Source organism: Frieseomelitta varia, unplaced genomic scaffold (assembly GCF_011392965.1).
Source record: "Frieseomelitta varia isolate USP_RPSP 00005682 unplaced genomic scaffold, Fvar_1.2 scaffold_211, whole genome shotgun sequence".
Lineage (NCBI taxonomy): Eukaryota > Metazoa > Arthropoda > Insecta > Hymenoptera > Apidae > Frieseomelitta > Frieseomelitta varia.
Window position 1 is genome coordinate 47,613 of NW_025109873.1, and position 13,418 is coordinate 61,030.

Below are 13,418 nucleotides of genomic sequence, written 5' to 3' on the forward strand. Positions count from 1 at the left end.
TCTAAATCCGAGGATATCGAAAGGAACACGATGCTTTCCCCGAGTACAGCGAACCACCGCCCGATAAAACAGAAAAAGCAGCAATTCGAATGGAAATGCGAACGAACTCAAGTTTTTCACGAATCGACAAATGGCGAACTTGTACGAAAAGTTACTCTCGAGGAGGCGAGAGGGTGGCCTGTTGTGCGTCCGAGGATTTCTGCTGGAATTAGGTGGTGAAAGAGAAACGGTGAAGGGAATCGTTCTTGGTTCTGAGAGAAAAGAGAGAAGGAAAAATGAGGAGAGAAAGCGACGGTGAATTACAATTATTATTAAATAATTTATTTTTTCCAAATACAGCAACTGGATGAACTGTAGATCCACCATTATTATTATATTTATATCATTCATCTTCATCGATTGATTTCACAATTTTTTCAATTCATATAACAGGAATTTTGATTAATTTTAGGATCCTTAGATTTTATCGTAACAATTTTTATGATAAAAAAAAACTTTTCTTTAAATTATGATCAAATTAATATATTTTTTCACGTTCAATTTCAGTTACTGTGATTTTCTTAATTTCATCTTTACCAGTATTAAACAAGCGAAATTTGGACAATTAAAATAATGGCAGCATTTTGAAGTTAAAATGTCGATTTTCCTTGAACTTTTTGTCTTTTGGGTGGTAAAAAAAAAAATAGAAAGAAACATCAGATTTTGAAATCCGTGGTTCATGCAATAAAGGTACATCCGGTGAAGATCTCCAAATTTCAAATCAATTGATTAACTAAAACGTGAGATATCCCGTAAGCCAGTTTAAAAGACATGAATTTAAGAAAAACACATTTGAAGATAATAATAATATAAAAATAAATAATAATATTATAAAATAAAATTTTTTTTTTGAGAAAAACACATTTGAAGTTTTGTACAAAAATATTCATGCTTACAATCAATCGAGCAGTACAAAGAATAAAATATAAGATAATAATAATATAAAAATAAATAATAATATTATAAAATAAAATTTTTTTTTGAGAAAAACACATTTGAAGTTTTGTACAAAAATATTCATACTTACAATTAATCGAGCAGTACAAAAAATAAAATATAAGATAATAATAATATAAAAATAAATAATAATACTATAAAATAAAATATTTTTTTTTTAGAAAAACACATTTGAAGTTTTTGTTACCTGTTGTACAAAAATATTCATACTTACGTTGCGAGCAGTACGCCGTTTCCTTTAAACATCTACAACTTTGCTAATTTTACGAATTCAAACATCCTTTTACACAGGCATTCTCAAAAGCATATACTTTGAGAAAATGTGGAAAAAAAATCGATTTTTTTTAAGCCGGATTACCAGAATACTCCCTTAATGGGAATTCCACAAATTTGCATGGCAAATGGGTAATTAGTTGGTAAATATGATGGTGGAGCTTTCGAACGGGCGATCATTGTTCCATAAAGTGGTAGACAGACAATGAAAAGTGATTTTACCAGGGCAGAAACGTCGCGTTCGAACGAGAAACGCGGGAATACGCGAGCATTGTTGCGCGTTATGCGTTTCGGCAAATCGTCGTTTGTTTGCGTATTAATTTTCAAATTGTGACTGATCAATGGTCACGAACAGCGCATTTTCGGTTTTGGTCACTATCGTTATCTATCGCGGTCTATATTCGATATCGAGCCGGTAGATCAATTTTGAAATCGGGCCGGCGTTGTAATAATCGCCGGTAATAAATGTTTAAATCTTCATTATCGTCGTTAATTCTATAACGAACGGGGGTTACCTTCGTTAATTTCCATAACGAGCGACAAGAATCTTTCTAGACCCGGTTCTATCCCCGGTTGTTTCAGGATCGCGTCGGATCTTAACTAACGATGAAACTTTTTTCTTCATTTTTCTTTTTTTTTTTTTTTTCGATCAAACACGAAGGAAACAGAAATAAAGGAATTTCAGAAATATCTTATTTAGTACGAAAGTTTCTAAATTAATGGAAGTATGAATCGTGCATTTAATTTTATAAATTAGTTTCATATATATATATACATATTTTTTGACAAAATATATTGGATAAAGTATATATATATATTACGGAACAAAAATTTTAAAAATTACCAAATTTTGTGAATACGAACGTGATGTACTTTCCTTAGAAGAACACGGTAAAATATTTCTTTTCATCCTGTTACGAAGCTGTTAATTCTATAGCGAATATTACAAATTTATCCGAAAATAGCGCTTAGGTACAATATGTAGTCTAATTTTTTAAATTGTGGACCTAGAGATTTCTGAATCCCTTTCCCGAACTGAAACAGCAAGTTTTCGAGCGATTTATCGATTAAAAAAATTGTCAGGTTATCACAGATCGAGAAATTTTCGACAATTTCGTGCATCCGATCATATTTGAACGATACAGCTTCTAATTCCTGTACAATTATTGACATTCAAATTGAATTGCAATGTAATTAGAAATACGATAGCGTGGCGTATGCGTATTATGATACGAACGATAACGATGAATATTGATATTACAATAATAAATAAGGATAATTCGATACGTACTGAAGACCGATCGTTGAACACGCCGCAAGAATTGAATAAAACGTTCGCATCACTGAACTACGTTTATTTGAAGTTAAATATCTAATTACATTTGCAATCATCGAGTTTCACGAATTTATTCCCGCTCCAACAAAATCAAAATTGTGCTTTCACGCCAAGTGGTTTCGACCTGTCGTTGTGTGAAAAAATGCTGCTTGCGAATCTTCTGGGGAACCAGAACGTATAATGGAACAAAACTCGCGTTTAACCAATACCACAAAAAAGCATGAAGTCGGACAAATTATTCAGGAAACATACACCGAACTTACCAACGACCAGAAACAAATAATAATCATTTGGATTCCTTCACGCCAAGGAATAGAACGAGAAAGTCGACACCTTAGCCAAAGAAGCAACAACAGATCGAACAAACGAAGCCAACATCCCAATTCCCACACCAAGATCTACTATTTTTAACAGATCAAATCTGAAAGAAAAGAATGGAACAGAATATGGACTATGACAAACAGAACCAAAATACACGACATGGCACGTCATTTCTACGAAAAAATACCAAATTACAATATAAGCAGAAAAGAAAGGGTAGCTATGACTAGACTTTGAATCGGACATTCCAAGATCATGCATGAGTACCTGCTAGCCATAATGGAACCACCTGTCTGCAACACTTGCAACCAACACCTGTTACGTGAATACGAGAAAATGTAAACCTAAGAAGTAAATATGGATTAAAAAAGACACTTAACCAGCCAGAAACAGCAAAAAAATGTCATCAGCCTATCTAAATGAGACCTAGCTATTCGAACAAATGTAAAGAGAAAATTCCAGCGTGTCGCTAAAGACCTTATAGTCGATGCGACTCTAAACTCCATTTAAGGAAGTGTTCTAGTGTGAAGTGTGTTTTTTTAACTTTGTTAGAGAATTTTTTGCAAAGAGGCTATTACACCTTTTGCAGTCAAATTGATAAGATTTATTTGTACGTATTTCAACGACGTTTTAAAATTTTTTGGGACAATTAAAGTTAAAATTAGTGGCACTGCATACTCTCAAACATAATCGCTTTTAAAAAAGGTCGTCTCACGATGTCCATGATTCTGGTCATTCTGCTTGTCGGAAATAAAGAAAAAACGTGAATGTTCCTTAATTAGTATGAGTTTGACTATAGCAGGTACCAAAACAAAAGAAAAAAGTCGGTAATTAAAAATGTGGCGATATTTTGAAGTTCGATTATCGATTTTTGCATGTTTTTGTTAAACTTCGGAAGCCTAAAAAAATATATAAAAAATAAAATTTTCTGGTTGATTCTGGTAGTCACACGTGTACTAAATGCATAGTTAAAATTTTGAGTCAATTGGTTAAGTAGATTTTGAGATATCATGGACACCGTTATGAGAAACATAGTTTCCAGAAGAATGCGTTTAAAGTTTAGTATTGCGGTGACAATGACCCTTGTCGTCGCGTCCTTCAAACAATCATAACTTCGTTAATTTCAGGAATTCACGTTACAGAGATTTATTTTTGAAACTGTGTCCTTCAAGAATATGCAAAAAGAGAAAAAAAATCGATTTCTTTCAAAAGTTCACACTCCCTTAAAAAAAAAAAAATCACGTTGCCGTGCTAAAAAGAGGCAAAAGAGAAAGAGAGGGAAAAAGAAAGAAAACTACGACGAACGATATTCAGTTTTTCAGGGAAGGCTGGATTTCTTCTTTTCACGCGCACGGAAACACGACAGGAGACTACACCCCATAGTGAAACAAGTTCCCCGCGCGTGCGGCCAAAGCTGCAACCATAGTTGCCATAGTTATTCTAGCAAAGTTTCGATCACTGGCAGCTAACTTTCGCCGTTCACACGCGTGCACGGTGGACACAGACAGACACAGGGTGGAAAGTTGCAAGGGGTTGGAACGGTGGAGTCTCTGCGGTGGAAGTAGTTAGGCACCGCGCGCCGTGTATCCGTCGCAAATTGAGACAATTTCAGGACACCGCTGCCTCGTCCACCTGTGAACCTAAACACGATTATTTCATCATTCATCGGCAGGAATAAAGGGGAAGTGGGGGCCACAAGTTCCGGTTTCGTTTTCGAATGGTTTTGAACTATTTAATTCGTTATGGGGGTATTCTGGTAATTTGGCTTAAAAAAAAAATCGATTTTTTTTACATTTTATCGTAAGTACATGTAAAAAGCTTTCGAGAATGTCCATGCAAGAGGATTTGTTTGAATTCGTAAAATTAGCAAAGTTATAGATGTTTAAAGGAAACGGTGTACTGCTCGCAAAATATGAATATTTTTGTACAACGGGTAACAAAAACTTCAAATGTGTTTTTTTTTCAAAAAAATATTTTATTTTATAACGTTATTAATTATTTTTATGTTATTATTATTTTATAATATTTTATTTTTTGCACTGCTAGATTAATTGTAAGTATGAATATTTTTGTACGAAACTTCAAATGTGTTTTTCTCAAAAAAAAATATTTTATTTTATAATATTATTATTTATTTTTATACTATTATTATCTTATAATATTTTATTTTTTGTACTGCTCGATTAATTGTAAGTATGAATATTTTTGTACGAAACTTCAAATGTGTTTTTCTCAAAAAAAATATTTTATTTTATAACATTGTTAATTATTTTTATATTATTATTATTTTATAATATTTTATTTTTTGCACTGCTCGATTTATTGTAAGTATGAATATTTTTGTACAACGGGTAACAAAAACTTCAAATATGTTTTTTTCAAGAAAATATTTTATTTTATAACATTATTAATTATTTTTATATTATTATGTTATAATATTTTATTTTTTGCACTGCTCGATTGATTTTATGTATGAATATTATTGTACAATGGGTAACAAGAACTTCAAATGTGTGTTTCTCAAATCCGTATTTTTTTAATTATGAATTTCACAGGTGATGATCCGAAATATTTTCACGAACGTGAAAATCAAATTGGAATAAAATTTCCTCTACTGTTTCTTTTTTTTTTTTTTTTTTTCGATTCCCATTATATACGTAGTTGCAAACTATGGATATTTCAGTCGGGAACGAGAACAGGAATTAAATACTCTGATATAGATACGAGTTGAAGCATTTAATTGCAGTTATATGGTTTGCAGATTCTGCAGTCTTAGATTGCAAGCAATATTGCATAACTTGCGAAACGCTGGACACAGATTCGGAAAATGTATTACCCTCGAAGTGCTTGGCTATCAGGCCATTGCCTCATTCGATGAAGTTCCATCCGCAATACGTGATTTCGAGGGTGTTTAAAATCTTATACTTTTTCACTTCTTAACAAATGACAATGGATCATTTCTTTGAAATTAAGTGCTCTTTAAAATTACTTGAAATTACTTACTGATCTAAAAAAATCTAGAAATTTAATATCAAATCAAAAATACGTAAAAAAATTTAGAATGTATTATCGTTGGTATATTTATTCGATATATTGTATCGTTCCTTTTGCTAATATTTAATTGTTACTGTAATATTTAATATTACAGTTTTATTTAATATTATTTTTATATTAGTATTTCATTAATAATATTTTTATTGACATATATTGCATTTAATATTATAATTTTATTAATATATATAATTGACACAATATTATAATATTTAATTATTTTAGTCATATTATTTGTACAATACAGACTAAACAGGGTTAATTATAATTGATGTAATAACAGTTGATAGAATATAAATGAATGGATAACAATTTTCGTAATATTCAACGATACATTGTCGGAAATTTGATAAATTTCCCCTGTGAAATATACAAATAATAAAAGTTTGCTTCTCCTCTTGTTTCACATGCATATTCCTTCGCGTATCTTTCAGTTTTTACTCCAATCTAAATTTTATAATTTAAGTACATTTGTGACATGTAAATCCATTGTCCTCCTAATTTTATTTATTACAGTTTATATTTAATATAGCTTATTTCGTCTGTCGATTGTATTACATTTTGTAACTATCATGGATCGTCTACAATATATTTCGATTCTGAAAGCACCAGCTTCCCTTCGAGAGATTGTTTCGACAGTATCGAAAATACAAGATAGTGAAAAGAACTCGAGGAACGTCGAGATCGAGGAAAAATAATACACCGAATGGAAGAAATACTGCAAAGTGGGGAAACGCGTGCACAAAAGATCCCCCATTCTCCGTCGTATGTTCACGGTGTGTACACTTCTTTAAACGAAACGTCGAAACGCTTCTGTTGCCTAAACTTGTTTGTTAAACTCGTTATGCCTTGCAGTGATTGCACGCTACGACTGTGGCTCGCGGTTATAAAATTAAATGAAAATCAAATTACTAAAGCCCCGGTGTACAAGCATGATTATACGAACGAGAAGCTCATTAACGAACGAACAATTCATCGCAAACGGGATTGGACAGATCGATGAAGAAAAAAATTCACAATAATAAACTACAAAAATTTCAAATCAGGAGATTGAGAAATTTTTTTTTTTTTGTTTTTAACGTTCGATAAATTGACTCCAACTTGACTCGTCAATAGATTGATGTAGCTCAATTATAAAACTATAGAAACCGAGAAATATAGAAATATTATAAAATTAATTATAGAACTATAGAAATATTGTAAAATTAACTGTAGAAATATAGAAATATTGTAAAATTAACTATAGAAATGTAAAAATGTTGTAAAATTAACTATAGAACTATAGAAATGTTGTAAAATTGACTATAGAACTATAGAAATGTTGTAAAATTGACTATAAAACTATAGAAATGTTGTAAAATTAATTATAGAAGTATAAAAATATTGTAAAATTAACTATAGAACTATAGAAATGTTATAAAATTGACTATAGAACTATAGAAATATTCTAAAATTAACTATAGAACTATAGAAATGTTATAAAATTGACTATGGAACTATAGAAATATTATAAAATTCACTATAGAACTATAGAAATATTATAACATTGACTATAGAACTATAGAAATATTATAAAATTGACTATAGAACTAGAAATGTTGTAAAATTAACTATAGAACTATAGAAATATTGTAAAATTAACTGTAGAACTATAGAAATATTTTAAAATTGACTATAAAACTATAAAAATATTATAAAATTATAACTATAAGACTATAGAAATATAAAATTAACTATAGAACTATAGAAATATTATAAAATTAATTATAGAAATATAGAAATATTATAAAATTAACTATAGGACTATAGAAATATTATAAAATTAACTTTAGGGCTATAAAAATATTATAAAATTAACTATAGGACTATAGAAATATTATAAAATGGACTATAAAACTATAGAAACATTATAAAACTAACTATAAAACTATAGAAAATATTATATTCTAAAATTAATAAGCTAAAATTTATAAAATTAACTATAGAACAATTATAAATATTATAAAATTATATATTATAAAATATAGTATAATACTAGTATATAATATTATAAAATATTATAAAATTAACTATAGAACTATAGAAATATTATAAAATTAATCACTCAGAGACGATGAAGAAAAAAAAGTACACGATATTTGATCAGGACAATGGGACAATTTATCGAGAGGGTGAGAGGCAACATCATCAAGACGATTTATATGAATACGTCTCGCATAAATCGATGTCGATCGATATGCACGATGTAGGTACATCGGACATTGATGAATCCGTGATCGTGCAAACGCAAATCGTACGAAAAGTTTGTCCATAAAGTCGAGTGTTCCTTTTTTCTTTGTTTTTTTTTTTTTTTTTTTTTTTCTTCCATCTTTTTACCATCAGAGGGTCTTGCTGGGAATTCCTGACTCGATGAATTATTCCGCGATCGTAAATCACGGAACATCGAGCGCACGTAAAACCAATGTTTCCGGCAGCTAGAAAGGGCTCCGTGAAAATGCATTATACGACGAGACACATGCACGCGGGTAATAGATTTATGTTGTGTCTCTCGCGAAAAACGATATCGAGAGACCGATTGCGCCGGGATGAAGGCAAAACAAGGACTCGGTAATCGTTAGCTATGAAATCGCTCTTCGTGCTTTTAGCTTCGCGGAGATTCTGTTTCGGTTGTTGGGGAGGGGGACTCGTCGCAAGAGTCGTTCTCGTTCCGGAGAACGGATGAATATTTAAGTCACAGTTGGGGCTTCCCCTGAATCGTGAAGCTTAAAATCAGCTTAGGTTATTTGCACGCGTATTGGATGGTAACGAAAGTCAAGAAAATTCGAGAGAAAACGATTAATAATAATAACGGCCTGGTGGTTCGAATAAAATTCTTCGCGACAAATGCATCGAATTAATTTCAATTTCTTACGAGAACTATAGAAATATTACAAGACTATATGACACTAATAATATAAAAACTATATGTAATATACTATTATACTACTGTACTACTATATTGTATACTATTATACTGCTATATACTATTATACTATTGTACTACTATATTGTATACTATTATACTACTATATACTATTATACTATATTACTATATTATATACTATTATACTGCTATATACTATTATACTATATTACTATATTATATACTATTATACTGCTATATACTTATATACTGCACTACTATATTATATACTGTTATACTATACTACTATATTATATACTATTATACTGTACTACTATATTATATACTATTACACTGCTATATTATATACTATTACACTGCTATATTATATACTATTATACTGCTATATTGTATATTATTATACAACTATATTATGTACTATTATACTAGTATACTGCTATATTATATACTAGTAGTATACTACTATATTATATTATATACTAGTATTATACTATATTATATATACTAGTATATACTATATTATATACTACTATACTGCTATATACTGTTATACTATTATAATAGTATACACTAATAATATAAAACTACAGAAACCGAGAACTATAGAAATGTAATAAAATTAGTTACAGAACTATAGAAATATTGTAAAATTAATTACTCTGAGATCACAGTAAATGTGAACGTATCGAAATACCGTAAAATTGTGTTTACATGTTGCAATATCCAAAACGAAGCAGAGACCGTCATTTGTTGAACAAGAATAGAAAACAAACGTTTCTTTTTGTCCAAGAGTCCAATTATCAAAGTTCGCAACTTTGTGAGACGTGTACGTGCTTGTTATTCATATATTCTCTCATTATTCAGTCGCTGTTATCGAACCTGTCATATACCATTAATTTCGGATGCCGAGGTAAATATCTTTGCGAACTCAGCGTAAACGAGATTTATAGTCTTGTGAAATTCTCTTGACTCTTGGAGTCAGAAGCACTACGATGTATCGTAATAACAGCCCCGGAATTTCAAATTGAACGTCGACAAGAATATACACTGTATAAAATTGATATATCAATCATTTATTATAACACAATATAATATATATTATATTGTAATTTAATTATAATGTTTTAATAATAATATAATATATATTATAATCTAATTTAATTAATTTAATTATTATTAAATTATAATTTAATTAATTATTATAATAATTATACAACGTGATTGATACACGTAACTTGCACCACCTGAAACAAGTTTTTAAATTATGCGCCTAACGAAGAATTGTTTAATACAAGAATTGCGTGGTTTTAAGGGAGGCGAAGTATGGCAAATATGATGCGTATGAAATAACATGTCGTTACTAATAAATCTGATAAAAGAAACTTAACGATTTTTTATCCGCAAGAATAAATTTCTTGCTGTTACAATTTGATAAATTGAACAAATAACAAATTTGATAAATCTAGAATTTTCTACAATTTAAAAGATATCGACGGCTTCGACTGTGAGAAACTGGTTTATATCTAATTGACACAAACATATAATTCTTAAAAATAATGTTCCAGATAAATTAATTATTATTGAATATAAATAAGATTTATTATATATATAATATTCCATGTCTTCCTAATTTTAACATAACTGAAGCGGAAATTATTGAACTAAAGAAAGAAGCTTCAACATGTACCTTTAATAATCATCCATGAATTATATATATTGGAATATTGAAAATTGAGAAGAAAGATAAAATTATATAGATAAATTATTAATATATAAAATATTTAATATATAGATAAATTATAGAAATATTATATAGATAAATTATAGAAATATTACATAGATAAATTATTAATATATATAATATTTAATATATAAATAAATTATTAATATATATAATATTTAATATATAGATAAATTATAGAAATATTATATAGATAAATTATTAATATATAAAATATATAAAATATTTAATATATAAAATATACATGAAATATATAAAATATTTAATATTTCCAAAAAAATAAAATTAACCTACAAAACAGATTCTCGCAAACGAGAAGCATATATTCAAGCCGCGACACTGCAAGTTGTCTCATAAGTTTACCCCTTTAAGCACGCCAATTCACCCCCATAGAACCCCCACGCAAACTAATAGTTTACCTGTCGTATAAAGTCTCCAATAGCTGCTGCATCTGTTACTACTCTCTGTTACTTACAAAAAGCACCTAACCAAGCTTCACTCTCGTTAGTTAACACTTTGACAGTAGGTAACAATAAGTCTTCTGATGGTACAATAATAATTATTGTCAAAGTGTATTCAGCTTCGTGGTAATTTTTACACGGTTCGTCTGGACCCGAATCTTTTAATTAGAATCTCGCTGTTTCCCCTCGTCACGCGCAAAGAAATGAAACAATAAGGAGACGCCACAATGGCGAGATTCTGTTGCGAGGCTTGAATAAGAATAACCAGATCTTCATTCGCGTTTGCACGAGTATTCATTATTTACCGAGACACTTTTCACACGAAATTTTTAGTCACATTGTGCGAAAGAAATGCTAGACATTAATAGAAATGTTATTTTTTAACCATCAGATGTTAGTTGGTTGTTTTTCTCTTTCTCGCAATTTTGTCATTTCTCTCGGTGAATTTTACAATTTTACAGTTTTATTAAATTTGTAAATCATGTTGTTGTCTCTTTCTTTCTCTTTCTGTCTGCGACAGAAAAGAATACAAGTTCCACGTTTCATTGTAGGAAACTTCGGTTCACGCTTTGCTGGTAACATATCAAAAGTTTTTAATTATTTAACAAACGGAGATTCCTTTGAAAAATTTCGAAACAAACTCGAGTACATCTTTGAAAAAATTAATATAACAGTCTTTAGTATCAACAGTAGTAATAGATTTCTTTGCTTAAAGCAAAGCAGTTTGATCTTCAAACTCAATCTTCATCACCATCCTTTATGTTTTGTTTTTTCTCTGTCTTTCTTCATTTTTGAAGGAATTAAATAAACACTTTGAAACGTTGCAACGTTATTATCAATAAAGTTTTTAAAATTTTATATTTCCAAAGTTTTTGAATTCTGTCGGTAAAATTTTTAGAATTTTATTTTTCTAAAGTTTCTAGATTTCTAATTCGTGTGTTATTCAATATTTCTTACAAATATGTGATATTTTGCAAAACTAATTAAATAAAATTGCAAAACGTTGCAACGTCATTGTTAATAAAGTTTTTAAAATTTTATATTTCCAAAGTTTTTGGATTCTTTCAGTAAAATTTTTAGAATTCTATTTTTCTAAATTTCTAGATTTTTGATTCGTGTGTTATTCAATATTTCTTACAAATATGTGATATTTTGCAAAACTAATTAAATAAAATTGCAAAACGTTGCAACGTCATTGTTAATAAAGTTTTTAAAATTTTATATTTCCAAAGTTTTTGGATTCTTTCAATAAAATTTTTAGAATTCTATTTTTCTAAATTTCTAGATTTTTGATTCGTGTGTTATTCAATATATCTTACAAGTGTGATATTTTGAAACTAATTTGCTCTTGCGAAGTGCAGCCTAACAGAATTGACATACATATATGTACATATATCTCGTTTATAGCTGTATAACTTGTAAGGCTTTCCTTTTCCGACGGCTCAAAAGTCGAAGAATGCGATTTGTGTTTACAGACAAAGCGCAATTAAAATATGTACAAAAACCTAACCTAATCTAAACTTAACCTAATCTATAAACCTAAATCTATAAACCTAATCTTAAACCTAAACCTAAGCTAATCCACATGTGATTAATGATCCTTTAACCTCTTGCGCTGGAATGACGTACCACGCACTTCAAGAATTTTTTGTCCCACAATTGCAATATTTTCTCAGTTTTAAGTACATTTAGGTATAACCCAGGCAAAACAACTGATAAATTTTATTATCACTTCTCGGTAATTTTTGTCCAGCGATATCATACCGACGAGTTCAAAAAGAAAGCGACGAATTTACTGTGTTTTGGTCACTCTTTATGGTCCGCAATCAGTTGCCAGCGCAACTGAACGTTAATAAACCAGCGATCTTGACTTTGCGCTCGAAGAAAAAAATCTGACATTTGACGTCAGCCAAGCCGGACCGATTCGTACACTTTCGTTGTCCCCAAAGTTTGTCCCGATGGAATTCCTGGACTTTGAAACAAACGCGCATTTAGGGGATCGCGTCGTGGAATTATGCGGGACGCATAATGCCGCATATTGCCGAGAAAGTCGCACAATCGAGGCCGCAGCTGTGTGTGCTGTCGTTTGTCTACGGAGACAATCACATTGTTGGCGCAGCTACTGGAATTAATGCCGCTAATGTCGCAATTTCTGCGACGACGACGACGCAAGACAAATTCTTCGTGTTCGGCTGGAATTCAACGTATTCCGGGAACACGCGACGCGAGACAGACCTCTCGCTTTTCGCTTAACCTTCGTCATTCGTCGTGTTTTCCGTATAATTTTCAGCTCGCATAATACGCGTGTTTAAAGGG